We start from the raw sequence: 27,965 nt of genomic DNA on the forward strand, positions 1-27,965 counted from the left end.
GACAAGGTATATTTTTTTCTTTAGAGATATTCCTGTGTAAATGAAAGGTATCTGTAGCCTGAACACAAGTCCCATACCTTTGTAACCTAGCAACCAAAATAACTTAGAGTCAAAATTATTTCATGGACTTGCCATTTTTTCCTACCTGATAAAGTTACTATGCTCCAGTATCCACAGGGGATATTTTCTACTTGTGGATCCTATCTATCTATCTATCTATCTATCTATCTATCTATCTATCTATCATCTATCTATCCATCTATCTGTTTATCTATCTATCTAATATCTAAATCTCTATCTTCATCATCCTCATCATCTAGCTCTTCCTATGCCATCCTATACTGTCCTAAGATGTTTTTCTATTGCCCCAATATTTGCCCAGAGAAAATAAAATTAATTACTTCACTGAATTAAAAAAAAAATTTGATGGGTGAAAGATCTGCCAAATGTAAAAGTGTTAATGCAAAAGTGTTAACTAGAACATTTTATTTTGATAAAAATTATTCATAGATAATCTATAATTGTGAAAGACTTTATATCAACTGAAAGTCCTTTCTTCGTGCTTTTCAAATGTTGAATAACAGCAATGTCCATTTGATGAACAATTCTATTATTTCTATTTTATTCTTACTATTTATTCTCTTTTCAAAAAAAATAAATAAATTTCTGCCAGGCTAAGAGTTGACATACATTTACTGAAGTGCACATATTGCCTACTTTCTAGGAGTGAAGAAACAGCTTATTGTAGACAGAAGGAATTTCAGGGATGATCTACCTTTTCCCATGTGTTTTTTGGGCAGGTAGGCTGAGACCTAGAGAGTTAAATGAACTTGGCTAAGGTTATTCCCCTACTGGTTGCCTACAACTAGAGGTGGATCCTGACCCCTGGCTTTCACAGATTAGGGCTTCCTGGTGTGGTTCACCTATCAAGACATACAGCTCTAGAAACCATCTGTTTTAATCTTTTGTGACATGTCAGTCTTCACATTCTTCACAGTTTTTTTAAAAAAGATATTTTTTTCAAATTAATGCTACAAAATATTCATTAACCGTTTACTCAACTTATTTAAAAACACTTCCATCTATCCTCCAAAAGCTTGGAATCCTAATTTATCACTAGATGTAAACATGCACCATCTGCTAATTACTTCCATCACTGAGATCAAAGCTGGCATTAAAGCCTTCTTTAGAGGTAACTTTATTTCTTTCATTTCCTTTTTCAGGCATTTGAACTTCAGGAAATTGCACCTCGAGCCCTCATTTGCCAGGAATTCATCCATATTCTCTTCAAAGCAACATCTTTCCTTTCATATTTGTTCCTTTGATAAACAGGCCTGCAACATTTATTGCTGAAGGGAAGACAGAAAAAAAAATCATCTAGGCATATAATTTCTCCCACAGAGAAATAATTCGAGACATATCAAGAAGAGTTTTAATATAATGCATTGTTTTGCATGTAGACCTGAACATGATTTTCCAAGATAATTTGTCTGCAACTGATTGGTGAATGTACCTTTTTAAAATGTATATGTTATGGATACTGTATTATGTTATGTGCCAGTTAACAGTTCAGTCAATGATAGATTGCATTTATAACCATATAACCGTGGTCCATAAGATTATCATGAAGCTGAAAAATTCCTATCATCTCCTGACCCTGCAGCCAGTGTAACATCATAATGCAAAGTTATTCGTGTGTTTGTGGTGATACTGGTGTGTGCAAATCTACTGCCCCAACAGTCATATAATAGTATAACATGTAGAATTATGTACAATACCTAATGCTTGGCAATGATACTAAATAGCTTATTTATGTGTTTACTCTACTTTTAGTCATTATTTTTGAGTGTACTTCTTGTACTTATAAAAGGTTTTTATAGCAGCAGTCTCATATATCTCATTTACCACATCTCTTGATTGCATCAGAGGGCTGTGTGGAGTGACTGATCTCTATGTATCGTCAAGGTCTGTGTAAGATATTCTCTGCTGTTCACAGTGTTGAAATCACACAATGATACATTTCTGAGAATATATCCTCATCATTAAACTATGCAGGACTATATCAAATTTATATAGATACATATACAAATATAAAATATATACATTAATATATACATTAATGTCACATTGAAGGATATCTCTAAATCATACTCCTGGACCATACTTTCCAGTGTTCCTGGAGTCAATCATATAAACCATAGAATATGGTAGTGAACATGGTAATTACTCTGATTATTTCACAGCATACATATGTATCAAAATTATTTTGTACCCCATAAATATATATAAACAGTAATTTGTCAATTAAAAATAAAGTAAAACTGAAAAATAGGCAATCCTCTGCAAGGATTTTAGTGGTATCATTAATATAAGGCTGCACAAATTAATTCATCTACTATAAATGATGTAAGCATCAAATTACCATTTCAATTTCTGACTTTTTTTTTTTTTTTAATTTTGAGTAATGTTATGGTTTGGAAGTGAGGTGGCCCCCAAAAGTTCACATGTGAGACAATGTAGGCAGGTTTAGAGGAGAAATGATTGGGTTGTAAGAGACTTAACCCAATCAGTGAATTAATCCCTGATGGGATTAGTTGAAGCGGTAGGGTGTGGCTGGAAGAGCTGGGAATTGGGGCAAGGCTACAAGGTATATGTTTTGTATCTGGTGAGTAGAGACTCTCTCTCTCTCTCTCTCTCTCTGCTTCCTGATGATGCAAGCTGCTTCCCTCTGCCACGCTCTTCCGCCATGATGTTCTGCCTCATCTGGAGCCCCGAGGAATGGAGCCTGACTTCTATGGGCTAAGAACTCTGAAACTATGAACCTTCAAATAAACCTTTCTCCTCTATAATTGTGCTGGTTAGATCTGTAATGTATAAAACTGCCACCCCGCCCATTCCGTTGCAGTCATTTTCCCCGCCTCCCAACCACTTGTCAATCTGTGAACATCCTAGCTAGCTATTGGTTCATCAGTCAGCTTGCAAGTATCCTTCTCCATTATTGGTCCCCTGTTAGCCTGGTGGAATTCAACCCCCATCTTTCCCTTCTTGCTTTTCTCTCCTACACACTTGCTTTTCCTCCTCCTCACTTTCCACTCTCTCTAGCGTGCGCCCTTTCTCTTTCCTTTCTCTTTTCCTCCCATTTTCTCTTTTACCCTGCAGGGAGACACTGTTTGCTTAATAAAGTCCCTTATGTGATTTCCTGTGTCCGGTGTGGTTTCCGTGGGATTCCTTACAAGATCATTTAGTCACAGCAGCAAAACAGGTGACTAAAAGAAGTAAGAAAAATTCGGAGTGACAGAAAAAAAGAGGTCTTTAAATCCAAAATTAATTCAAGACTGGTTTCCATATTAAAGAGCAAAATAAGAATGTCTCCTCTTCAAAATACATACACAAAACCTGGGTACAGAAATGAAAAGGAAAAAAAAAAAAAAGGACAACCTTTCTTTAAAGAATAGATGAAAGTTGATTCCATTGTGTGCAGTGCTCCCTAGAATGGAAAAGAAAAAATATCTGCTTAGAAATAAAAACCCTTTGGTCAACACCCAAAATATGAATGCCCTGCCCTGCAGGGCTTTGGGTTGCTCTTGTCTTTCCAGCTTTGATGTGGTCCATAGAAATATAGCAGTCTGAACATGTATTTGAGAGCTACAAAAGCTATAAGGTGAAGCAAATTCTCTCCTCTGAATATCCTGAAGTTATGTGCAACATTTGGTGGGAATGTACACTAGAGAACATTTTTTAAAATGTGAAGTTGGTTCACAGAATCTATTAGGTTCTCAAAGGGAATTGTGGCATAACCAAGATTAAGAACCACTTGTGGGACTGGGGATATAGCTCAGTTGGTAGAGTGCTTGCCTCGCAAGCACAAGGCCCTGGGGGTTCAGTCCCCAGTACTGAGGGGCAAAAAAAAAAAAAAAAGAACCACTTGCAAGGGATAATGCACTGAAAGTGGAATTTTAAGTACCTAGCCCCACTTGGAGAAAGACTCCAAGCAAGCCTCCCTGCCCTAGTAAAAAGGGTACATAATGTTTGATTTCATTTATATACAGTTCTGGAAAATGCAAACTCAACTGTGGTGACAGAAAACAGATTACTGTTTGCCTTGGAACTGAAAGCAAAGGGCAATGGGAGGAGGGATTTTATTTGTTTTAAAATTTTTTTTCTCTTAAAATCTTAAACTTTGACATTGAATGAATTCTCATTTTAGGAAGACAAATCATCCCTGATTCCTAGGGATCCCATCTCCTGGGCATAGGTGGAGGGTCGGGGGAGAAAAAGTTGGTCTGACCTTTGATGTTCCTTTTAGTTGTATCTACCTCGTGTATGTTATTATCTTTCAGTACAACAGTCTTTTCTTACCAACAGTTTTAGTCATTATTTCTCAAGGCTGACATCCAAGCCTAGATAGCTGTCTCTGCTTCTGGGGCAACTTCCTTTGGGGCAACCTTATTTTTTTTACTTATTAAGTACATTGCAAACTAACCTTCTCATATAAAGCCAGCTATTAATGTCACATCCAGTTGTCCACAGAGCGTTTTCCAATTACCAGTGAGAACTATGAAAATGAACATCTTAGTGAACTTAAAATAATAAAAATGATGGCAATGACTTTCACTCATTGTATTTTGATTATGAACCAGGGATTGTGCTTTAAAAACAATATCTAAATTAATTGTCACATAATTCTACAACAGACATTCTCATGTTATCAGATAAAAAAACAATGAATGTGTAGTAAAAGTTGAGCAAATAGTCCAAGGTTACATAATCATCAAGCAAGATGGAGGAAATTTAGAACAAGTAGCTCTGATGCCACAGAAAAAGTATTTACTTAGCTCATTTTACTGATTCTTCAAATAATAACCAATACTTGACACTCTTGTTAATTACAGATTTGTTCCCCTCTAAGTTACCTCTTAAGTTGAAACATTGTTTGATTTAAATTTTATTTCATATTTCCTCCTATGAGATAATCAACTTGTCAAAGACATGAGGAAAGACAACAAAAGCTGGGATAATCCATCACCCTAGACAATATAGAGATGGATTATTTTATTATTAATAACATTCTCTAAGATGAAGACAAGTTAAAAACTAATTCTTCAAGGAACATGATTGCTGTATTTTTCTGCTAGCTGCTGTTGTCTTCCAAACGATTTTATCGATTAATATATACATGTCATTTTCACATCTCCTTTGCTCAGACATATTGTTCAATGGAAAGTGTTACCTGGTGCTGGTGGGTGGAAGAGAGCACATTTCATGAAAATGAGAACATGCAATAGCTCAATTGTTTTAATCACATAATACAATAGTAGAATAATATTCTTTCATCTTGACTTATGCAAAGACTAATGTTTTAATATAGATTTTTTAATACAACCATTTGTACTCTCAATTAGTTTTATAGACTAAAAGAATTTGCTAATGAGATTTCATCTTGTGTGATGTTTATCCTCTTGGACTGTGACTATTTAAGGAGGGGCTAATCTGTATTTATTGCCTCCTGAAAGACCCACCCTTGATGTAACTACAGTCCTAAATCTGCCAAGACACCAATGCATGTGCTGCTTGCTGAAGGCCATTGAGCCCTGGCATTGCCAATGAGCTCAATTCCTCAGCTGTTAGTGAGCTGCCCCTTAGCAACTGTGGTCCCCTGTGCCTTCACACTGAGTTTGGCAAGGTGGCCCTGAAGGCTTTGCAAACTTTCTAGAATAAAATATGCATTGATTTTTGCATAATAGCTTGATTTTCTTAATTTATTTTTCATATTGAGTTGAATTTCATGTAACATAAGATTAACAAATTCTAAATGTAAAAAAAAAAAGAATAAAATATGCATTTGTGTGTGTGTGTGTGTGTGTGTGTGTGTGTGTGTGTGTTTGTATTTCCAATCAAGCATGATACACTGTTTTTATTTATACATGTGTAGGTACTTTTTGTGGTAAAAAAAATCAGAAACAAATCTCCCCAACCTCTGCACTCACATTTTCCCCTGTTTTATTTTTATCTCTTGTTCAGTCCAAAACTTCAAACAACAGAGTCATTAACTGTTTATACATATATTCTCCCTGAGTTACACTGGGTTATCCGGTGTTTGGTTTATGATATTCAGAAATTCAAAAGGGTAGAGAAGACCGTCAAAAGCAATTTTTTTTAACCTAGTATCCTTTCCTGTTAGAACAACACTTAATTTATACATTCTTTTTCCTGTTGTGTTCTTCCTAAGTTTACCTAACAGAACTGTGAAAATTAATTCAGAAGAGAGATAGTCTGAGAATTTACCTAATTTCAACAGAAAGTCACCAATGGTAACAAATTAAACTTCCATAATTTAAGATAGTTTCTTCCCACAATTATAAAATAACTAATATATTTGGAAGCTGGAATTAAGTATGAAAAGGTTTAAGTAAAGTGTTTACTACTTGTTACATCTGTTTTTAGTAGAAGATTATTTTCTTTAACTTCTGCCTGATATTTTTCACCCAAATGTAGTAAGAAAGAGACTTTGCAGTTATTTCCAGATGGATAGCAATTGCAGCTATAATTTTATTGTTATTCACCAAATTTACAATTGTCCTCAATTTGACTGATTAGTATTATTACCATCTTGTCAGAGTTGCTTAGATATATTCTCCTACTTCAAAAGGATATTTGAGTACATGGATTTAAAGATTTGATTAAAGCACTAATATTAATCTGTCTCTGAAATATTACCTCTTAAATAATACTACGTGCCCACTATGTTGTCTCATTGTATTGGAATGACTTTTGTCAATGCTTACATAGATAGTTTTGGCAGATTTATTAAGGTATAATTGATGTACATCGAGCTACATAGGTTTAAAGTATACAATTTGATAAAGTTTAACCTATTACACCTATGAAACTGTATTATTTTATCAATGCAGCTGTTTCAATGCATGGATTTTTTTAATCAAAAAAGTTTTTTAAAGGAAAATGTTAAATTAAACCACAACTTAGGTGGTCAACTCACATTCTGGTTCATTTTCTTTACCTCTTTTAATATTTGGGTAACATATTTTAGGTGATGAATGGACTGGAATAAACTGTATAGCAGTTCTCAAATAGCCTATCTTAATTTACTTACTTTTACCTAATATTCTCTTTATGTTATTTCACTGTCTGAACATCTTTGCAGTTCAACTTTAAAAAACCTATTTTTCTAAATTCCATGATCTATTTATTTTATTCTACACATCCTTGTAGCTACTACTCATTGACCTGGGCACCTTGTATGTAAATTGCAAAACATAACAAGATTATTTGAATAATTTTTTCTCATACTAAAACTATATGACTCCAAGATGTATTTCCTTTTCACATTAGCCTGAATGCTAGTTAAACATTTCTCAGGAAAAATGTTTGTGTCCTTAGAAACACTCTGTGCCAACAGATATAGTTGCTCAGATGTGTCCTGGCCTTCCAATGGTCTGCATGGCCTCAGGCCTGCAAGGACAGCTAACAGTCACATGTTGTCAGCAGGGGGGGGCTCTGATGTGGCCTTACGGTAGTTATCCTTCAAGTAAGGTACATTCTTCTGCATTGCTGATGGCATGAAGGGAAAGCAGACTGCAAGTCCTCTAATGCTTTTGTCTGAGTTTCAAGTGCATTTATTTTTTCTTGAAATCTTGATGCCAAACACCTGGTTTTTCTGAGCTCAGAAAATTAATCTATTTCTGAGTTGTAAAGATTTGCTTTGTGTCTCAAATGGGTATTGATTTTTTAATATCTTTATTTCTTCTGGCACTAGTTCTTTTAAAGATATCCATGCTATTTTTTTTTTTTTTCTTTTTGCCTCTGACATTCAGAAAAGGTAAGGAAGATGAAATACTGTTTTCTATGTCTTCCTCATCATAATCTCAATAAAAACATTTATGCTTGAAAAGAACTCTCTATGTCATTGATCACAAACTGTGCCGTTCTCAGGAGGTGAATGGGATCTTGCGTCTTGTATATCTACAGGAGACTGTAAGTCCCTCAAAAGTAATTCATTTTTGCATCTTCTCTAAGCTGCAGAATATTCACATATAGCCAGTGCTTAACAACTTTTAATAAAATTAATCTCTATTTGGCACAAAAGAGAGTTAAACACAATGCCTCATTATGTCAGGCTAAAGGCAGCAGTAATCATTAGAGAATGCAAATTTCTTGAAAATTAATATCAGGTTCCAAAATTTATTTAATATACATTTAAGTATAGATTTTTACAGGTGAGTCATTATTGTCTGGACCCTTAAAACTTGAGCGTTTAATGCCATTTCTGCATTGTGAGACTTTGCTTCCCTGAGGGACAGGCAGATTATACAGTCTTAAAAATTCAATGAACATCAATACTTCCACCATCCAGTGGAAGAGACCTTCATATAAATCTCACCATGAGGGAAAAAAAAAAAAAAAAAAAACTACAAAGTAATACACAGAAAAGTCTATTTTCTGAAAGTTCATCTGTGGACTTGTCCCATCAGTGGCTCACTTGGCCGCCCTCTGCAGTTTAGTCAGCCCCTGTTCCCACACCCGTCCCTCAGCTTAGTCTCCCCAGTTAAAAAAAAAAAAAAAAAAAGCAGAGTTGCTGCTCTCCTCAGCTCCCAAACTGGAACATCTGTTGGGGCAACAGAAGCTTGGTTTGGGCTAAGCAGAAGAGATAAGATCAAAGTTCCAACTAAAATGGAAGAAGAAATAGCCAGTCCTTTGAGATCTTGGCTGACTGCATGCCAACCTTGTGTTTACAGTGTTCAGCACACCACAAAGGAGACTTGGGGACAGCTTTTGGATGAGCTGCCAAGTTCCTCTGTCTTTTAGGTTCAGGAGAAGCCAGTTATATACCTTAGAGTCCTTTTTCTCTCTGAGTAGCTCCCTAAATCCAATCTTGTTGAAACCAGGTTGAAATATTCTCTTAGCTTTATAAGGATATGGTCAACTAAATATTTAAAAAGTGTAATTATTTAAAAGTTAATAATTTAAAATGTCTATTTCCAAAAAGAGGAATGATCAGAACCACACATACTTTCAAATTTTGTAGACCTGCCATCCCGTTTTGAGGTCAGAGACCAACATTTAAAAAATGTTCCTTTCTTATGAATGGTCTCTTCAGCTGAATTCTTAGAGCCACTAGCCTATGCTAGATTTTGGGATCTGAGCTTTTTCTTTCTTTCATTTTATTAAAGAAAAATATTATAATAAGTGAGTATATTATTGTACAAAAGTTTCTTAAAACAGAATCATTCATATAAATATTTCATATAAATAATTCATATAAATAAAGCAAACAAAATGTGTAATTCAAATACATTAGAACTGGTACATGAGCATTCAATATTGGCTATGTCACTAGGAATCCATGGGATTTTTTTATGGACAACTGGTGGAAAGGGTTCAGGTTTAGCATGTAGAAATAGACTTAATGCTATTATACATTAAAAACTTATTTAAGCATTACTCATTTTATTAAGAAAATGGGTAATTTTGAATTTGTAATACAGGGGATACAGGTTTATCCCAGGACCATTACACATCTTTGTAAATATTTCATGGCTCTTCTCATTCTAAAATAAGTCATTGTCAGGTAAATGGTTAAAAAATTATATTCCATGTTTTGTATAAGTATGTCAAAATGAACCCCAGTATAACTGTGATGCACTAATTAAAAAAAAAAAATCGGGTGTAGTCCTTCCTTCTGCCCTAAATATAATCAATCTTATTTTTATCATTAAGTTACTACCCAGTTAACCACAAGTGCCCTATACTAGCTGCTGGGAGACCTATGGTTATTTTTAGGTCTAGGAAGGGCATTAGTGATGACCCCAAAAGCAGTGCCATCTTCCTGTGTGTATCATGCCGTGATGTCAATCATTAACTTTCAGGTTTGGGAATTTCTTTGGTCCTGACACCTTTGGAGCAGTGTGGTTGACTCTGTGAACCATGAACTCCTTCCTTGGTAAACCTGGTTCCCTGAAACTGCCATGAGACACTCTACCACACTGACCATGACTCAGAAAAGCTAAAAGTGGTGTAGGAAAAATAAAAAATAGATGAGCTTTAGGGAGTGCTTTGTTCTTGAAATACATTATTATTTGTTTGCTCCAGTTAAATATTAAACGAAGCAGACTTATTTAACTATTAAATCTCTATTTTTATTTTTCTTATTTACTCTAGTATTTCACAGGAATAGCATTCCTGGAACAACACTTTGAAAGAGGCTGCTAAAAAATAAATCAAGAATTAGGATTTCATGACTGTTACTTTCCACAATAGATAATCTTCCATATGTATACAGACCATGCCCGTGGACTAGTTTTACCTCTAATCTTCATTGTAGTGGATCACCACGTGTGGTGAACAGCTTTTTCCAAAAGCAGGAGTTTTTGAACAACTTTATTAAAAAATTAGGTTTTGAAAGGAAGAGTTCAACTCTATGGTACAACTTTCCTAATAAATTAAATTCAAGAAGACTTTGACCAAGCCCTGCCAAGCTGGGAATCAAGCAAAGATAAAAATAAAGCAATTTTGGTTTTCAACATTCAAAATTTTGTGAAGGAGTTCACAGATTCCTGTAATTTATATACATTTGTATTAAGTACATAAATTAACTGGTACACCATGATTATGGTCATATTCTGAGAGAGGGGAAATAGCTACAATGGCAGGGAGCCTTCACAAAAGAAGTGACATTGGGCTAAGGTCTTAAAGACTAGGCAGCATACGTGGGATTGTGTTTCCCCCAACAAAAAACAAGAGCAATTGTCACAATGCACGACTTGCTCAGAGACTGGAGAGCAATTCAGGTGACTGGAGTGTGGAGGGCATAAGAAACATAGTGAGAGGGAAGGTAAGAGGGTCAACTGTGGACAGAATACCATGGCCTCAAGTGACACACGAGGGCACATAGATTCTCTATTACACACAGAACTATCCAAAGTAGAATGAGCATGGAGACTCCTTATATGCAGGATAGATGTATTAGGGACCCTTTATAACTCACATTTTATATCTTCTTATTAAATGTCTATTTTTAAAAGTTTTTTTTTTTTTTCAATTTACCTAGTAGTAGAATAGTGCATGGATATCTTATGCCAATTAATGTACAACTACTGGGAATCTCTGCTTGATTTTTTTTCCCTGATGAAGAATACAAAGCTTGGGGGCTGCTGCAAAGGATACAAAATCTCAGTCAGACAGGAGAAAGAAGTTCTGGTAACTGTAGTTAATAACAATGTATTATTCACTTGAAAATCATAAAAATAATAGATCTTAAATAGTGTCACCACAAAAATATAAGTATATGATACTGGATATTAATTAGCTTGATTTATCCATTCCACAATGTATGTCAAAAAGTCATATTGTACACCATAAAGAGATAAAATGTTAGTCAATGAAAAGTTAATAAAAATAAAATTACTGTAAAAAACAGCACAAGACCACAGCTACAAATGACTACCTTTTATCCAGTCTGAAAAGAAAATGGAAAAAGATTCTTTTCTGAATTAGATGATTTTTTTTTTTTTTAAAGTCATCCTTCGTGTCACTATGACCAAAATACCCTACAAGAACAACTTAGAAGAGGAAAAGTTTACTTGGGGCTCATGGTTTCAGAGGTCTCTGTCCAAAGATGGCTTACTTCATTATTTTGGGCTAAAAGTAAGGCAGTACATCATGAGGGAAGCTCAGCAAAGGAAAGCTGCTCAGCTCAGGATGAGATCAGGAAACAGACAGAGAGAGGAAGGGGCCACAGGGATGACGAACTCTTCTAGGGGGCAGGTCCCTTAGTGAACCATCTCCTCCAGCCACACCCTCTGCCTAGACTTACCACACAATTTGTCCATTCAAAGTAGGATGAATAGACTAATCACTTTACCTCTGAATATTTCTGTATTCACAGGAATTTGGGGGAATCATAACAATGATGGAAGTTTATTAGATCTAGAAGGATCTTGGAGATATAATTTAACTTGCTTTTTCTACAAGCGAATGCAAGTCCAGTGAATGTGAATGAACCAAAGCTCACAGACTGTGTTTATGGAAGAGTCAAGTTTGGATAATTCACCTGCATTGCTGTCATGAAACCTACAAGTTTTTTCCTAAATGATGACATTCTCATCATTTTAATAGTATTCTATCAGCAAATGGAGCGCATGTTCTGTGTTATGGCACTTTAAGATAGAACCCAGGTAACATTAGCTGAAGCAGGAGGAAAAGAAGATACGTAAAAGTGTAGCTAGAATACTACAGGAGGCACTATTATAGAAAAAAAAATCATAATTGTTAAAAAAAACAGTTAAGGTGAAAGATTATCTGGAAAACTGTCATACAGTCTAAATCTTTACTCTCCAAACTACCAGATGACAAGGTGCTCCCACTCTATGATAAAAGGGAAGAAACTGGGCAGAAGGGACATCTGAGGCACAGGGCCCTTTCCAAACCTCACATGTTGGACATGAAGCTGAGATTCTTACAACACAGCATTGCAGTGTTTTGAAATTTCCCTTCTCCACCCTTTTGAAAACTTTTAGGAAGAAATCATAACCAGGCATGAGAACATAGACTCTGCCTTGGGGTGAGGTGGTTTTATTTTATTTTTTTGTGGGTGGGGTTTGTTTGTTTGTTTTTAAACAATTTTCCTCACTATTTCAGGGAAGTCAAATCATATTTTAAGTTTGAGGCCACAAACTGGATGGGCATGGGTAGAACTTGACTTTAGACTATTTTTGTTTGTGTTTTCCCACATAATTTATCATTTAAGCATTTTGAAATATAATTTTTATTTTTGAAAATTTGAACCAAGATCATATGTATGTCTTAATCACTAATTTTTACATATTTTGCCAGATTTGTTTTGTAATTTTCTCTCTTACACACATATACCCAACAGTTTTTTTAAAGCTATTTGACAATAGATTGCATATATCCTTTGTCTTTGTCCTTCGTATTTCAATGTGTATTTTTAAAGAACACTGAGAACCCCATAACCACAACATGCTAACCAGTTAGAAAATTTAGCATTGACACATTAGTTTTATTTATTGTCATATTCCACTTCCATCAGCTCATTCTAGTAGTCTTGCTTAAAGCAATTTCCTCCAGACAGAATCTGGTCCAGGATCACACCTCACATTTAGTTGCTATGACTGTTTAGTTTCTTCAGTTTGGGACAACCTTTTTGTCTTACCTTGTTTTTTGTTTGAAAGATGTCTCCAAAGTATGTGAAGCATTCAGGCCAATTTTTTATAGACTATTGCTCAGTTTGGGTTTTTCAATGTTTCCCCATGATTAGACTTAGAGTATGCATTTTGGGTGGGAATATTATACAACCAATGTGTGTCTTTCTCAGGGAACCATACCTGAGCACATATGATGCTTATCCAACCCCCTTTGGTGATATTAATTTTAATCACTTGGTCAAGGTTTTGTCAATTATGAACTGTTACTTTTTTTCCCTTTTGTAATTAATAGGGAATTTGTGAAAGATGCTTTGAGACTATGAAAATATCCTATTCCTTATTCAATTCCTAAGGATTAATGATTCTTGCCTAAATCATTGTTTTCTCATGAAGGTTGTAAAAGGATTGTCCCTTCTTTATATTAGTTAGAACTATTTGGTCAGAAGGAAATCGTCTGCCTTTCTCCCTCCCTTCCTTCTTTCCTTTTTTCCTCCTACTTCCTCTCTCTTTCTTATCTCTACACTATAAACTCATGACATGGTTTTATTCAATGGGTTGCGTTTTGTTTTAATTTTCTCCATCTTTTGTTGTGGTACAATACACAACATAAGACTTACCATCTTGAACATTTATCAATGTATGGTTCAATAGTGTTAACTATATTTATAATGTCAGGCAACCATCACTGTCTTTCTCCATAACACTTTTCACCTTGCAAAACAGAAATTTTATATCACTAAACAGTGAGTTCCCATTCCATCTACTCCAAGCTTCTAGCAACCATGTTTCTACTTTCTGTCTCTATGAGTCTGACTATTCCAAGTACCCCACTTAAATCATACAGTGTTTGCTTTTTTTGTGATTGGCTTATTTCACTTAGCATAATGTTTTCAAGAGTCATCCATGTTGTAACAAATGTCCTTCCCTTTAAAGGCTGGATAATATTCCATTGTGTGTATATACCACATTCTGCTTATTCATTAATTTGTTAATAGACAATTGAGTTGTTTCTACATTTTAACTATCATGAATAATGTTGCTGTGAACATAGGTATACGAATATCTCTTTGAAATCTCACTTTCAATGTTCTTTCGGATATGGGTTCAGAAGTGAAATTGATGAAGTTGTAGTAATTCTATTTTTAGGTTTTTGTAGAACCACCATATTGTTATATTGTTTTCCATAGGGACTGCGCTGTCTGGAGTAGCCAATGAATTATGGGTCTTTGCACGGCCCAAAGATAGAGGCGGCACCTCTCTTGGGAATTTCTCAGTGCAAAGGTTCCCAGAAGATCACCCAATTTATATGGTGACACCCTGTTCCAAGGGGGATTTTGTGCCAGCCATGGATTTTATTAGTTCATGGCCTTGGGTTCAAACACCTGCTGCCCGGGGGTGGAGAGTTATGGGTACAAGCTGATAAACCCTAATTGGGCTGCTTTTACCCTCAGCAGCTCCAACTCTGTTTATCCTGAAGAAGCTTTCTCACAAAAAATTCTTTTGATGTTTAAACCCGTATAATAAACATGCTGAGCTTACTGGTGGTTGGTGTTTCTCCACCAAAGTATGGCTGATCCACCAGGTCCCGACTTTTTTCTCTACTTGTACATCTGTTTTTTTCTTAATGGCCCTCACAGCCAGGTTTGTATAACCCCGAACAAAACTGTCATGCGGGACTCAAAGCTGCACTACTTTACATTTCCACCAACAGTGCCCAAGGATTCCATTTTCTCCACATCCCTACCCAAACTCATTCTTTCTTTTTTTTTTTTTTTATTGTAAACAAATGGGATACATGTTGTTTCTCTATTTGTACATGGAGTCAAGGCATACCATTTGTGTAATCATAAATTTACATAGGGTAATGTTGTTTGATTCATTCTGTTATTTTTTTCCCTTCCCCCCACCCCTCCCACCCCTCTTTTCCCTCTATACAGTCCTTCCTTCCTCCATGCTTACCACCCTCCTTATCCCTAACCCTAAACCTAACCCTAACCCTAACGCTAACCCCTCCCACCCCCCATTATATGTCGTCATCCGCTTATCAGCAAGATCATTCGTCCTTTAGTTTTTTGAGATTGGCTTATCTCACTTAGCATGATATTCTCCAATTTCATCCATTTGCCTGCAAATGCCATAATTTTATCATTCTTTATGGCGGAGTAATATTCCATTGTATATATATGCCACAGTTTCTTTATCCATTCATCAACTGAAGGGCATCTAGGTTGGTTCCACAATCTGGCTATGGTGAATTGTTGAACATTTTTTCATATATCTGTTGATTGCTTGTACATCTTCTTCTGTGAAGTGTCTGCTCATTTCCTTAGCCCATTTGTTGATTGGATTATTTGTATTCTTCGTGTAGAGTTTTTTGAGTTCTTTATATATTCTGGAAATTAGCGCTCTATCTGAAGTATGAGTGGCAAAGGTTTTCTCCCACTCTGTAGGCTCTCTCTTCACATTACTGATAGTTTCCTTTGCTGAGAGAAAGCTTTTTAGTTTGAATCTATCCCAGTTGTTGATTCTTGCTTTTATTTCTTGTGCTATGGGAGTCCTGTTGAGGAAGTCTGATCCTAAGCCAACAAGTTGAAGATTTGGACCTACTTTTTCTTCTATAAGATGCAGGGTCTCTGGTCTGATTCCGAGGTCCTTAACATGATCAATTTTCATATGCTTATTGACTATTTACATATCTTCTATGAAGAAATATTTATTCAAGTCCTTTGCTCACTTTTAAATTGAGTTTTTTGTTTTATTCTTATTGAGTTTTTAGGGGTTCTCTGCATCTTTGGGACATTAATCCCTTATGAGATATATAATTTGCAATTATTTTTTCCCATTCTGTGACTTGAATTTTTACTCTGTCACTAGCATTTTTCTAAAGCACAAAAATTTTAAATTTTTATGTTCTAGTTGTCTAGTTTTTCTTTGTTGCTAATGCTTTTGGTATCAGATCAAGAGATCACTGCCCAACTGAATTTCCTGAGTATTTTCCCCTGTGTTTTCTTCTAAGAGTTTTATAGTTTTGGCTCTTACATTTAGGTCTTGGATCAACTTTGAGTTAATTTTTGTGTATAATGTCAGGTAAGGGTACAACTTTATATTTTTTCATGTAGATATTCAGTTTTCCCAGCATTATTTGCTACAAAGTCTGTCCTTTCCCCATTGAATGGTCTTGGCACTCTTGTTGAAAATCCTGTAACCATATTTGTGAAAGTTTATATCTGGACTCTATGTTCTGTTCTATTGGTCTATATGTCTGTCTTTATCCAGTATCATACTATTTTGATTATCACAGTCTTCTACTATGTGCTGGGACTCAGGAAGTATTAATCTTTCTACTTTTTTTATTACTTTTTTGAGATGGGTTTGATTCTTCGGGGTCCTTTGAGATTTCATATAAATTTTAGAATGACTTTTTCTATTTCTACAAAAAATGGTACTGGCATTTTGAAAGTGATTGCATTGAATATGTACATCACTTTTGGTATTATTGATATCCTAATGATATTAGATCTTCCAATCCATGAGCATGGGAGTGTATTTTAATTTGCATATTCTTGATTTATTTCAGCAATAGTTTGTAGTTCTCATTGTACAACAATTTTCCTTGTTTATATCTCCCGTCCACTCAGTTACTCAATCTATCAACAACTTTAAAAATAGTTTTATGATTACTGTACACATACCACTATGAAAACCAAACCCACTGAGAAGAGACCAAGGTTTGTTTGCAGTACTTATTTTTGTAATAAGTTATAATTGAAATCATCATAGAACTTTCTCTTTTTATTGTTAATAATTTTATCTCTGTTACTGTTATTATATGTAGGGTTTCATATTTCACAATACTGTTGAACTTGTATTTTGTCATATATATATATTTTTTAACAGAATGATGGTGAGTCATTCTGTTAAAAAATGCTTTTTTGTTGGAAACACACTAGTTCAGAGTTTTTGCCAGTACTCATTATCTTACATCTAGTCTGTTATTTGACTAGTCTCTAAAGGCACTGAGATTTTTCAACACCCTGAAAATAAAAGTCAAATTATTTTAAAATCAATATATATGTATATATTTGTTATGTAAATAAAATCTCACCCCATTGTAAGTGTTTTAAAAATTTCATTTTATATGTAGTTTTTAACAAGCACATAACTCATAATTAATTCATTTTTGTCTAAGGTACAGTTTTCCACCTGGGACTGTCCCCAAATAAAGTGATAGGGCTTTACTTATAATTTGACAGATTCTCTCAGCTAGAGTAATAATAAATATATATATTACACATATGTAAAATACTATTGTGATAAACTTCACATAAAATGTCTTCATATAGCTTGACATTTATAAATCCAGTGACATTTAAGAAAGATTATTTCAGAATTTCTACCAGTTTTTAAGTCATTTTAAAAGAAAAAATTATTCCTGGAATATAAAATTGAATACTTTATTAGTAATCAAGGGCATAATTATTACAGGTAGTCATTTAATCAGCTGTTAATTTTGCAGCATATGGTATTTTCTAACACCAACCAACACTCCACTTCTCCAACACCAAGTTTGTGTCTACCAATTCAACTCAATTCAATCCTGACCTTATCCACCTGGAGTTAGTGTCAGATCCCACAAGTGAAAGGGCTCAGTCCCACAAGATGCTTCTACTTCAGACATGAGTCTCAGGTTTCAGGACATCTGCATTTCTGACCAACTGGCTACAAGTTGGGAGTTCCCACAACCTCTCATTTGGTTGGATGCTGTGTCATTAACTCATAAAGGAAAACATTTTACTTACATTTATTGGCTTATTAAAGGGTACAACTGAAGAAGAGCAAATAGAAGAGATATATAGATCAAGGTGTACGGGTGGGGTGAAAATCTCTACATCCTCTCCAGGTGTGCCACCCTCCCATCACCACTCTGGAAACTCTCAGAATCCCATTGTTTAAAAGTTTTCATAGAGTTCATTCTCCAGTACTCTCCCAGGATATTAGGGAGTGGGTCAAAAGTTCCAACCCTCCAACCACTTGGTCTTTCTGGTGACCAGTGCCATCCTGAGGCCCTTTGGGAGCTCCTCCCTAGGTCAACTAATCATTAAAAACTCAGATGAGATTGAAGGCGCTGTTTAAGTCAGCTTTTTCAAAAGACCTGACAAGAACAACATAGAGGAAAAAAGTTTATTTAGGGCTTTCAATTTCTGAGGTCCCAGTCCATGAGACAGTCAACTCCACTGCTTTCTGGTTCTAAGTGAGGCAAACATCATGGCAGAGGTATGTGGAGGAGAAAAGCAGCCAGGACATGGTAATCAGGAAGGAGAGAGAGAGAGAGAGAGAGAGAGAGAGAGAGAGAGAGAGAGAGAGAGAGACAGAGTTCTTCATACCAGAGACAAAATAGAAACCCCAAAGGCATGCCCCCAGTGAATTACCTTCTCTAGCCATAACCTACCTGCCTTCACTTACCATCCAGTTAATCCATTCAAGTGAATTAATTCACTGATTAGGTGAAGGTTCTCCTAAGCTAATCATTTCACCTCTAAACTTTCTTGCATTGTCTCACACATAAGCTTTTGGGGGACACCTCATATCTAACCCCTAACAGGGACTCTTCATGAATAACAAAAGGCACTTCTAACCTTCAGGAAATTCCAAAGACTTCAGGAGTTTTGCAACAGGAACTGGAAAAAAAAAATTAATACGTTCCTTTTATCCTATATGTGTATATTTCAGATAAAACAAAACAAGACAAAACTGTGCCTTTTCTTTTGGTTTCCCATGAGGAAATATTGAAAGAAAGAACAATGTGAGATATAAAAAATGATGGAATAAATTGAAAGAGAGAAAATAAGAGAAGGAAAGCACATGGAGATAAAGGAGAAAAAGGGCAAAGTGATGAACATTTTTGTGCTTCGGACAACTGTTTTAACTTCTTACAGCAGCCTGCAGATTTTCACAGACTAAATCTAAATTTGGAATTGGCATTAACTCTGAATATTAATTATGATAAAAATTCTGGTAATTTGTAATTATATGTCTTTTTAAAATAATCTTCATTGATCATGGCAATGATCATGGTGATGATGTTACGATAAATTATACTATTGAAAGATAATGCCCTTTTAAGTCTGTAGTTTACATATATATCAGACTTAAAAATGAACTAATGATTAGATGTTTTCATAAATACATAGCTCATTTTTTTAACTATGAAAAAAATTCTGAGTAGCCTTGAATACTATAAGAAAACATAACCAAAATAAGTGTCATTGAGATTTAATGACTTAGGAATCATTTTAATGTAAGGCGATTATTACAGAAAAGTTAAACTATTATGATTATTCATTAACCAATTGTAGAATGGTTCAATTATGTTTCTATCAGAAATACACAGCCACCAGAGTCATGTTACTTGGTTACAAAGGTAAGCACACTAAATTTACCTTATGTTGGCCTGTCAAGTATTTAGTTCAATAAAGAAATGCCACGTTTAAATGGCTGAAGTAGCTCCCAATGGTAAATTCAGGAATGTAGGAATAATGAAAATAAGAGCAGCTTTTCCTATTTGAAGAAAACTAATTAATTGCTTCTCCTTAGCTAGCATCTCTAATGGACAAGTGAATAAGGGGCAGTGTCCCTTGTGCTAAACATCATTAGGAAAGTTGTGTGATTTCTATAGTAGTAAGTTTTAGACTTATTGTCTTTCTAGATAATTTCATTCATCTACTTCATTACCATATAATTCTAAGAAGATATGTATATATACACACACATATATATATTAGTTGAAGCTTGAATGTATATTCAACTTGTTCCCAGATCAGTAGAAAAATCAATGTTACACCTCAAAGAATAATCTCCACAACAATATCAGCAACAGTAGCTACCATGAACGGTGTCAGACACTGTGTCTCTTCTGTAAATGTTTTTATTTCCCGTTTCCCCACTCTTAATGGATAGAGCCATAGAATCTATGTGCAGATAGAGGTTTCCTCTTATAGTTGCCATCCCATTTTATAAAACTGCAGAAGAATTTATCTCATTTTTGGCATTTGCAAATCCAGACTTCAAGAACGGCTCTCAAGTCAATAATTTTTTTTCTAAAAGGCTTACATCTTCACACCAAATATTCTACATTTTTCTGTTTTTCTGTCTTTTTTACGATTAAAGTTTGCCAAACATTCCTGTAGGGCTGTCTTCTTAAAAATGCCCATGTTCATCCGACAATCTTCTAGCATGTATGTAAATAGAGTGAAGGGAGAAAAAGTAAGTTTGGTTGTTCTGGACTCTAAATGTTATGTGTGTAGCTTAGCTGCATCAATTACTCACCCAACCTCATGACATTATTCATACTCCCTGTTACCGAGTTTTGATGGCAACTATAAAATCAAATAGTGTCCCATGAAAACTACCGAACCATATCTACGTGAATCTGTGATTACTGATATTTTTGTATTTGGTAAATTTTATTTATGATTTGCCATGTTTTTATTTATATATAATTTTGTTCATACATATCATTTGAATGTTATGTATGTATTATATAATCATATTGTATAAAATGCAGAAATACATTTTGTATTTTGCTTACATAATTGTTTATTTATTTCTTTATAAATATTTATCATCAAATTCTAACTTGTTAGATCTGCTTATTCCTTAAAGTCAATTTTCCTAACATACTTTCTTCTGTCTTCATGTTATCACAATAACTATGGTTCAATAAATGTGCCATAGTATTTTTTTGTCACTAAGGTGATTCACCAAAAGCTTTTATACTCACACACATATACAGACAGTGCCTTGGAGAAAACACTAGCACTCTACTATTATAATAGCTCACTTAAATTTAGTTTTGGTCATTGAACAGGCTTTCGTTTGTATTTTCATGTATGAGACAGGATAACTTTGTCAGATAGATACCTTGCTAAGTAAGACCTTCATCAAAAATGGAAGAAAAACTCTTTCCTAGTTAATTCCTTGTTAAAATTAATGATGCTTAGCTCTCTAAGTATTGTAAACAAAATATTTGCTCAAGAGTTTTGTGAGAGACTGATGTCAAAATCACCAGTCTATGGTTTAAGTATTTACCTCCTCCTTATTCAGATTTGGAACAATGGTAACCTTTCTCCTATTTCCGAATAACTTTGATGAGATCAACATTTCCTTAAAGATCTGGGCAATGGGCCCGGTCATTCAGCTGCAATTTCTCACTGATCCTGGGAGAGACTTCATTTAGGAAACCTAAGCTAATTTAGAATAAAAAATTTGCTTTCACAATTTTCTCCCCATTTTTCTGCTATGCATTGCATTATTACACTTTTGTCTTACCAATATGATAAAATCATCCCTTTGACAGAATAGATAAGATTGGGATGTTTTTACCTTATTATTTATTAACATGATGCAATTTACCCAAATAATCAGAACTATTCTTTGTTTTCCTGAAAATACACTTGTCTCAAAAATATTTATTTTTTGTTTGTTCCTAGTATTTTTACAGGTCTTGGTTCTTTCTTAGCTTTAACCCTTAGTATCCTGTTCTTATAGTAGGTCAGTTTTACCTTTAGTATTCACCTCAACTCTGCATTATGTTTTAAGCTAATACTTATTAAGCATTTAATATATATTATCTTATTTGATACAATATCCTAAAAGATAGGTTTTATTAACCCATTTTACAGGTAAGAAATTAAGTAACTTGACAAAGTCAAGCATTTAAGATGTGATAGAACCAAACTAACAGAAGCAGTCTTATTTTAGACTTTTTACTCTCAACCACTCTCATATATTGATTTTTGCTTCCATATTTTCTACAGACCTTTTGAAATCTATAAAGCTCCTTTCATAATCATATCAATGAGCCCTTTCTTTTTGTTCAAAGGTGTTAAGTACAAAACAACTTCTTGGAATCTCTCTCTGTCCTGTTGAATAATTTGTCCTACTTAAAGTAGACCTATGTCTGACTCTCTTTGAACTCCTTGGTGTTTAACTCTCTGAATTCTAGAAAGTGTGGCTGACTGTGACTAGGATTCCCCTCCTTGGATGTCCCAAAATTAATGAACACATTTTACCAATTTCTTGTACTCAAACTCAATCAGCAGATTTGTTCTTGAAACTAGGGATGAAAGAAACTTAGTTTCTTTCACTTTCAGAGACTATCAACAAGGTAAGTAAAGGCTTGTCAAATATACTTTCTACAGCCAAAAGATAAAGCAAGATTGTAATACAATAAAGCAAAAATATAGTTGGTGGCCAGTTTGGAGCCCTGAATGGACACAGAGATTTGGGTGATTCAATTGAGATATGGGCTTTCCTGTAGCCATGACAGGAAGAGGTATAGAAAGAAGAAGTGATAAAGATGTTGATAGCCATCAAAAAATGCAGCCACATCAATGTTTATAGCAGCTCAATTCACAATAACTAGATTGTGGAACCAACCTAGATGCCCTTCAACAGATGAATGGATAAAGAAACTGTGGTATATATACACAATGGAATATTATTCAGTCATAAAGAAGAATAATATTATGGCATTTGCAGATAAATGGATGGCATTGGAGAATATCATGCTAAGTGAAATAAGCCAATCCCAAAAAACCAAAGGCCAAATGTTTTCCCTGATAAATGGATGATGATATATAATGGGAGTAGTGGGGTGGGGGTGAGAGAAGAATGGAGGAACTTTAGATTATGTAGAGGAAAATGAGAGGGAAGGGCATATGAAAGATGGTGGAATAAGACAAACATCATTACCCTATGTACATGTATGATTACACGAATGGTATGAATCTATATCATGTACAACCATAGAAACAAAAAGATGTACCCATTTGCATACAATGAATCAAAATGCAGTCTGTAAAAATAAAAAAATTTAAATAAAATAAAAAAATCCTAGAAACAAAAAATTCTAAAGAAGATTGAAAACTTCAAAGAAATCTATGAAATTTAACAAATGCAAAATTAAGAAACAGATGAAAAAAAGATGAAATATATGCATAAGAAAAAGACAACAGTACCCAGCCAAGAGAATTTACACACACCCACACACCCACACACACACTCATTCACTCCAGAGGGAAGAGGAAGCTTGGTTGAACAAATGACAAAAAATAACATACTTTTTTTTGTTGTGAAATTTTAGAAAATAATTTTCTAAACTCTTTCTGAAAGGAAAAAAAGAAGTACGTTGTCTACAAAGGCAAGGAATCAGACAATCAAGATTTTCTCACTAGTTCACTACATGATTTTTAAAAAGCCATAGAAGATGAGGCACAGTGCTTTCGAGTTTTTGGAGGGATGTTTTTGATTCACAATTCCATACCCAGCCAAACTGCCAATTAAATTGCAAGGGAAGAACTAAAATGTTTTAAGAACACAGGAAACTTAAAGTTCAGTCCCCTAGGGACCCTCTTCTTCTAGAAAAAAAAATCATGAGCTTCCACAACTCTCTATCTTTACAGGATTAAAGTTTTAAGCGATAAATTTCAGAAATTAATTAGAGTTAAAAGCATTCTTCAAAATAGATTCTATTCCTTGTCCTAGAAATGTTCTTTTAGCAAGGGCTGTGGCACACCCCGGCAATTCCAGCCACTTGGGAGATTGAGATAGAAGAATCACAAGTTCAAGGCCAGCCTCAGCAACTTAGGGAAACCCTGTCTCAAAATTAAAAAAAAAAAAAAATAGAGGGGCTGGAGATGTGACTCAGTGATGGAGCACCCATGGATTTAATCTCTAGTACCAAAAAAAATGTTCTTTTAAAGTTTGAAATTTACTTGCTATTTAGACTGTAGCATTTGGAACAATATGTAGCATTCAATGTTTAATGAAAGGAGACACAAGTCAAGTTCAGGTTACATTGGTGGATGAAACCTGACTGGAACACCTCCATGGAAAACTACCAAGAGGGACCAGTGCTGTTCTTGGCAATAAAAACATTTATAAGTTTCCAGTCACACTACCTGGGCTTTCTTTCCTCAAATGGTAACTTTTTTCTTATACACTGATTTTGATTTTTGTTCGTCTGCATAAGCAATTTTGTTGGCAGGAGCTACTTAATTCTCTGTCTAGATTTCCTCGGTAGACACACTTGTAAGTAACTACATATTACAACAAAAGTGAACCAACGGTTCTCTTGGCTCCATTCTTTTGGTTGTTTATAGGTTAGCTCTGCTGGCACCGAGTTCTTGGCTTGCAACTCTCCTATTGATTTTCAGAGGTGAAATAATGCCCCCCTTCTCCATGAAGGAAGGAGCTGGGGAGAAAAAGCGTCTCTACATGTTGGTATTCAGATGAACTGAAGTGAGAGCTGCTGATCTATTGCCAATTTAAATCACTTCCAAACTGTGGAAGGCCAGCATCACCTGGGAATATAAGATGTTTGACAAACATAATATTGTATTGACACTGAGAAAGAAGCCAAAGCTTATCCTAAGCACATAAGGTAGGAAAAAAGAAACCAGTCTTGAATTTGGTAAAGCCTGAGGAAACTTTTTTCCTCCAAAAAATTGATTCAGCAAATTCAGTTTTGATTGGGAGTAGAAATAAATCTTAACAATCTTCTAATTTGTCTAACTTGAATGTTCAGGTTGAGAAATATGACAAATAAAAGGTCCAAAAAATTCCAAGGAATCTGTCTTAGTGTTCCTAGGTCACTTAGAAATGTGGGTAGAGTTTGTTTGATTTTGAAAATAAATATCAGTCACTTGTTGTACCCTACAAAGAAAAATTAATTACTAGAGAAGCTGAGAATTTAAACTTTTATTTGCACAGTTTGCAAACCACTCAGCCACTCTATACATCTTAGATTATACCAGAATTCGTTAGAGAAACCTTGAGCCAAGCAAACAGACTTGGTTATCGTGGTCTTTAGTTATACACCCAGCTGAAGATTCATTCTGATTCTTTTTCAGGTTGTCTTAAAACTCTTAAGTCAATTTTTTGTTTTTTTTTTTTTTTTTTGGTACTGGGGATTGAACCTAGGGACACTTAACCACTAAGCCACATCCCCAGCCCTTTTTTAAAATATATATTTTATTTAGAGACAGGGTCTTGCTAAATTGCTTAGGCAATCATTAAAATGCCTAGGCCGGCTTTGAACTCACTACCCTCTTGTCACAGCTGTTATCCTCACAGCCTCCTGAGCTGCTGGCATGCGCCACTGTGTCCAGCAAAACTCTGAAATCTTGAAACTTAAATTCTGAAATCAGAAATCAAAAATTTTAACATTTTCTTGATATAATCCTTATGAGTAGAAATAATATTATGAATGCAGTTTCCAATATTTTCCAGGACAAACGTCTTTTTTAATAAATGGCCTCTAGATAATTGCTCTGTGAAGGTTTAAACACTATGATTACAGCTTTTTAAGTGACCAGAAGTCATTACTCAAAAGCTTGCTTACCACACAATTACTGGGTCATGTGCTTCTCTTGTGCTTCTACACTACTCCAGCGTGATTCAACTTTTGTTTGGGAAAAAAATAGATGTTGTTTGTGTCAGCAACAAAAAAATCACTGTCTTTTATGGGAATCAAAAAAATTTTAAAAAGACTTGCATTCTTCTTGTGAAATCAAGTACATGGAACATAAGTTTGAGGAATATTGTATTTCTACTATGTTACTTATTTGTTAAGTGTCAAGTTGATTACTTTTCTAGGGATCTTCTCATATATTTTAATATAGACATTGTTCCTGTGAGGTAGGCATTAAAGTTATCTCCATTTTGAACAAAAAGAAACTGACCCTGTGACAGCAAATCCTGTGCCACCTGAAGTCCTTCAGTAAGTACATTGAGTTGTTGAAATAACTGTTGGGAAAGATCATGAAAGCTCTTGGTAGTTGTGAGAATGTAGAGGAGGAAACTGAAGATGTGAGAGGTACAAGGACTAAAATGACAACTGGGCTGGCAACTGTTTGATGGACCTGGCAAAGCATGAAAGAATCTAAGGTGTCATTTCTAACCTCTCATGAAGACAACTTCTGCTCACCAAAAGTCATGCTGAAGTCTTCCGGATGGCATGAAACGTGTCATTGGGTTCAAAGGCACTACCGTAGGTTTGGGGCTGATCTCCAGCAGATCTAAATCTCCAACTAGATCCTAAGGTCATCTTCGTTCTTATTTCCTCCACCAAAACAGAACCAAAGGAAGGAGGTTACCCTAGATATGAAAAACTACTGCTGGGAGTTTAAGAGGGGGTGGTAGGGGCAAAAAGTGCCCAAGTAGATTGGGGATTAGCAAACTGGAGATCAGTCACCTGAAACTTTACCGTGTCATACTTTGTACCATGCCATCAGCACAAACACCACTCCAAAATTAAAACTTGTTTTTGTCTGACGAAAAGGGAAATCAAACCAGTGCTCTACAAACAGCTTTTGTTTTACTTTAAATCCCAAGTTTAGTGAGGACTAGGTCCTAATAAGTTGCAATGTTGTATTGTGGTCCCCAAACTAGAAATCACAATAGATATGCTGTCTTTTGCTCTTTGTGGGTGTTGTCGGGCTCCAGCCTTTACCCAATTGTTTATCTTCACGATCTCTGAACTTTTCATATCTGGTTACATGAGCTCCAGGCTGCAAATATACAAACCAAACAACAGCCAGAGGACAAACGCTCACTCATGAGCAGTGTCAACTCCAAAGAATATAGAAACTAATTTTGCTCTTTTAAAAGGGAATGAAACACACAGGATAGATTACTGTTGCTGTCTGTGCTGTCACAAGGACACAGTGATAGTTACAGCTCAGAATTCCTTCCTTTATTTTGCTCATAAATATCTATTTAGACCACTCAGTGCGGAAGAACTAGGAAAGACTTTACTTGAGCAGGAATGGTATAGAGAGGTTTAGACAGATTCTCAATCGATTTTGGAACTAGTTACATTTAAAAATCATCCTTTTGAGCCATCTTTTAATATCTAGTATTAATATTAAATTAATTAAATTAGTAAACTAATAATAACAAAACCAACAATATAAAAATTGTATCTTGGTAATATTAAGTCAGAATAATTATTAATATTATATTATAATAAAAATCTTTAATAATATGAAAAGAGATGTTTAGGACTTTGGGGCGAGAGGTGAAAAGAGGCAATAAACTCACTCTGATGTAATGGGTGAAGCGCTGAAATTCTCTTCCTGTTGGGTTAGACCTGACAAATGGATCTGGTAACAGTCATGGGTTCAGGTGCATGAAGGAATATCTCACAGAAATCTTCAACATTCTGGGATAAAGCCATCCATTGAGATCCATTCTAGGGACTGAAGAACTGATGAATAAATCATTCTCTCTAGCCTCCAAGAGCTCACAAGTATTTCTGAGAGATGATGATGTGAAAGAGATAATCATAAAAGCAGCATGATATGAATTAAGCACTTACTCTGTGCCAGGAAGATTTCTAAGAAGCCTATGTCTTTTAGAATATAAAACAATATCCTTCTGGAGACACACATGCTGTTATTCCTATTTCACAGGTACAGAAACTGAGACATAAAGGGATTAAGAGATTTGCTCGAAGTGACACAGGACAATTAGGATCCAGGTAAGGATTCACATGAAAGCAATTTGACCAGAGCCCGTGTTCTGAGGCACTGTGTAAGGCGGTGTTGTGGAACCACAGAATGTGCCTGACCCAGCTGATGGAGGCAGGTCTGGGCAGAGTCAAACAGGCCTGAGGCTGAACCTTAGCGGGGGTAGGAGCTAGGGAAAAAAGGCATGAAGAAGACAAGGACAGAGTAAAGAAGGACAACACGAGTCAAGCTAATGCTCGAACGTGACATGCAG

General features: G+C 35.1%; 1 long non-coding RNA gene across 1 annotated transcript in view; it reads right to left on the reverse strand.

The window, feature by feature from the left end:
- Positions 1-1,225: 1,225 nt before the first annotated feature.
- The window catches only part of LOC124992724 (uncharacterized), a 30,596-nt gene continuing 3,856 nt past the window's right edge, over positions 1,226-27,965 (reverse strand). The window contains exons 2-3 of the long non-coding RNA XR_007110181.1: positions 3,439-3,487; positions 1,226-1,349 (exon numbers count right to left, since the gene is read on the reverse strand). This is a non-coding gene — a long non-coding RNA (uncharacterized LOC124992724). The remainder of the gene's footprint in view (positions 1,350-3,438; positions 3,488-27,965) is intronic.

Source organism: Sciurus carolinensis, chromosome 1, assembly GCF_902686445.1.
Source record: "Sciurus carolinensis chromosome 1, mSciCar1.2, whole genome shotgun sequence".
Taxonomy (NCBI): Eukaryota; Metazoa; Chordata; class Mammalia; order Rodentia; family Sciuridae; genus Sciurus; species Sciurus carolinensis.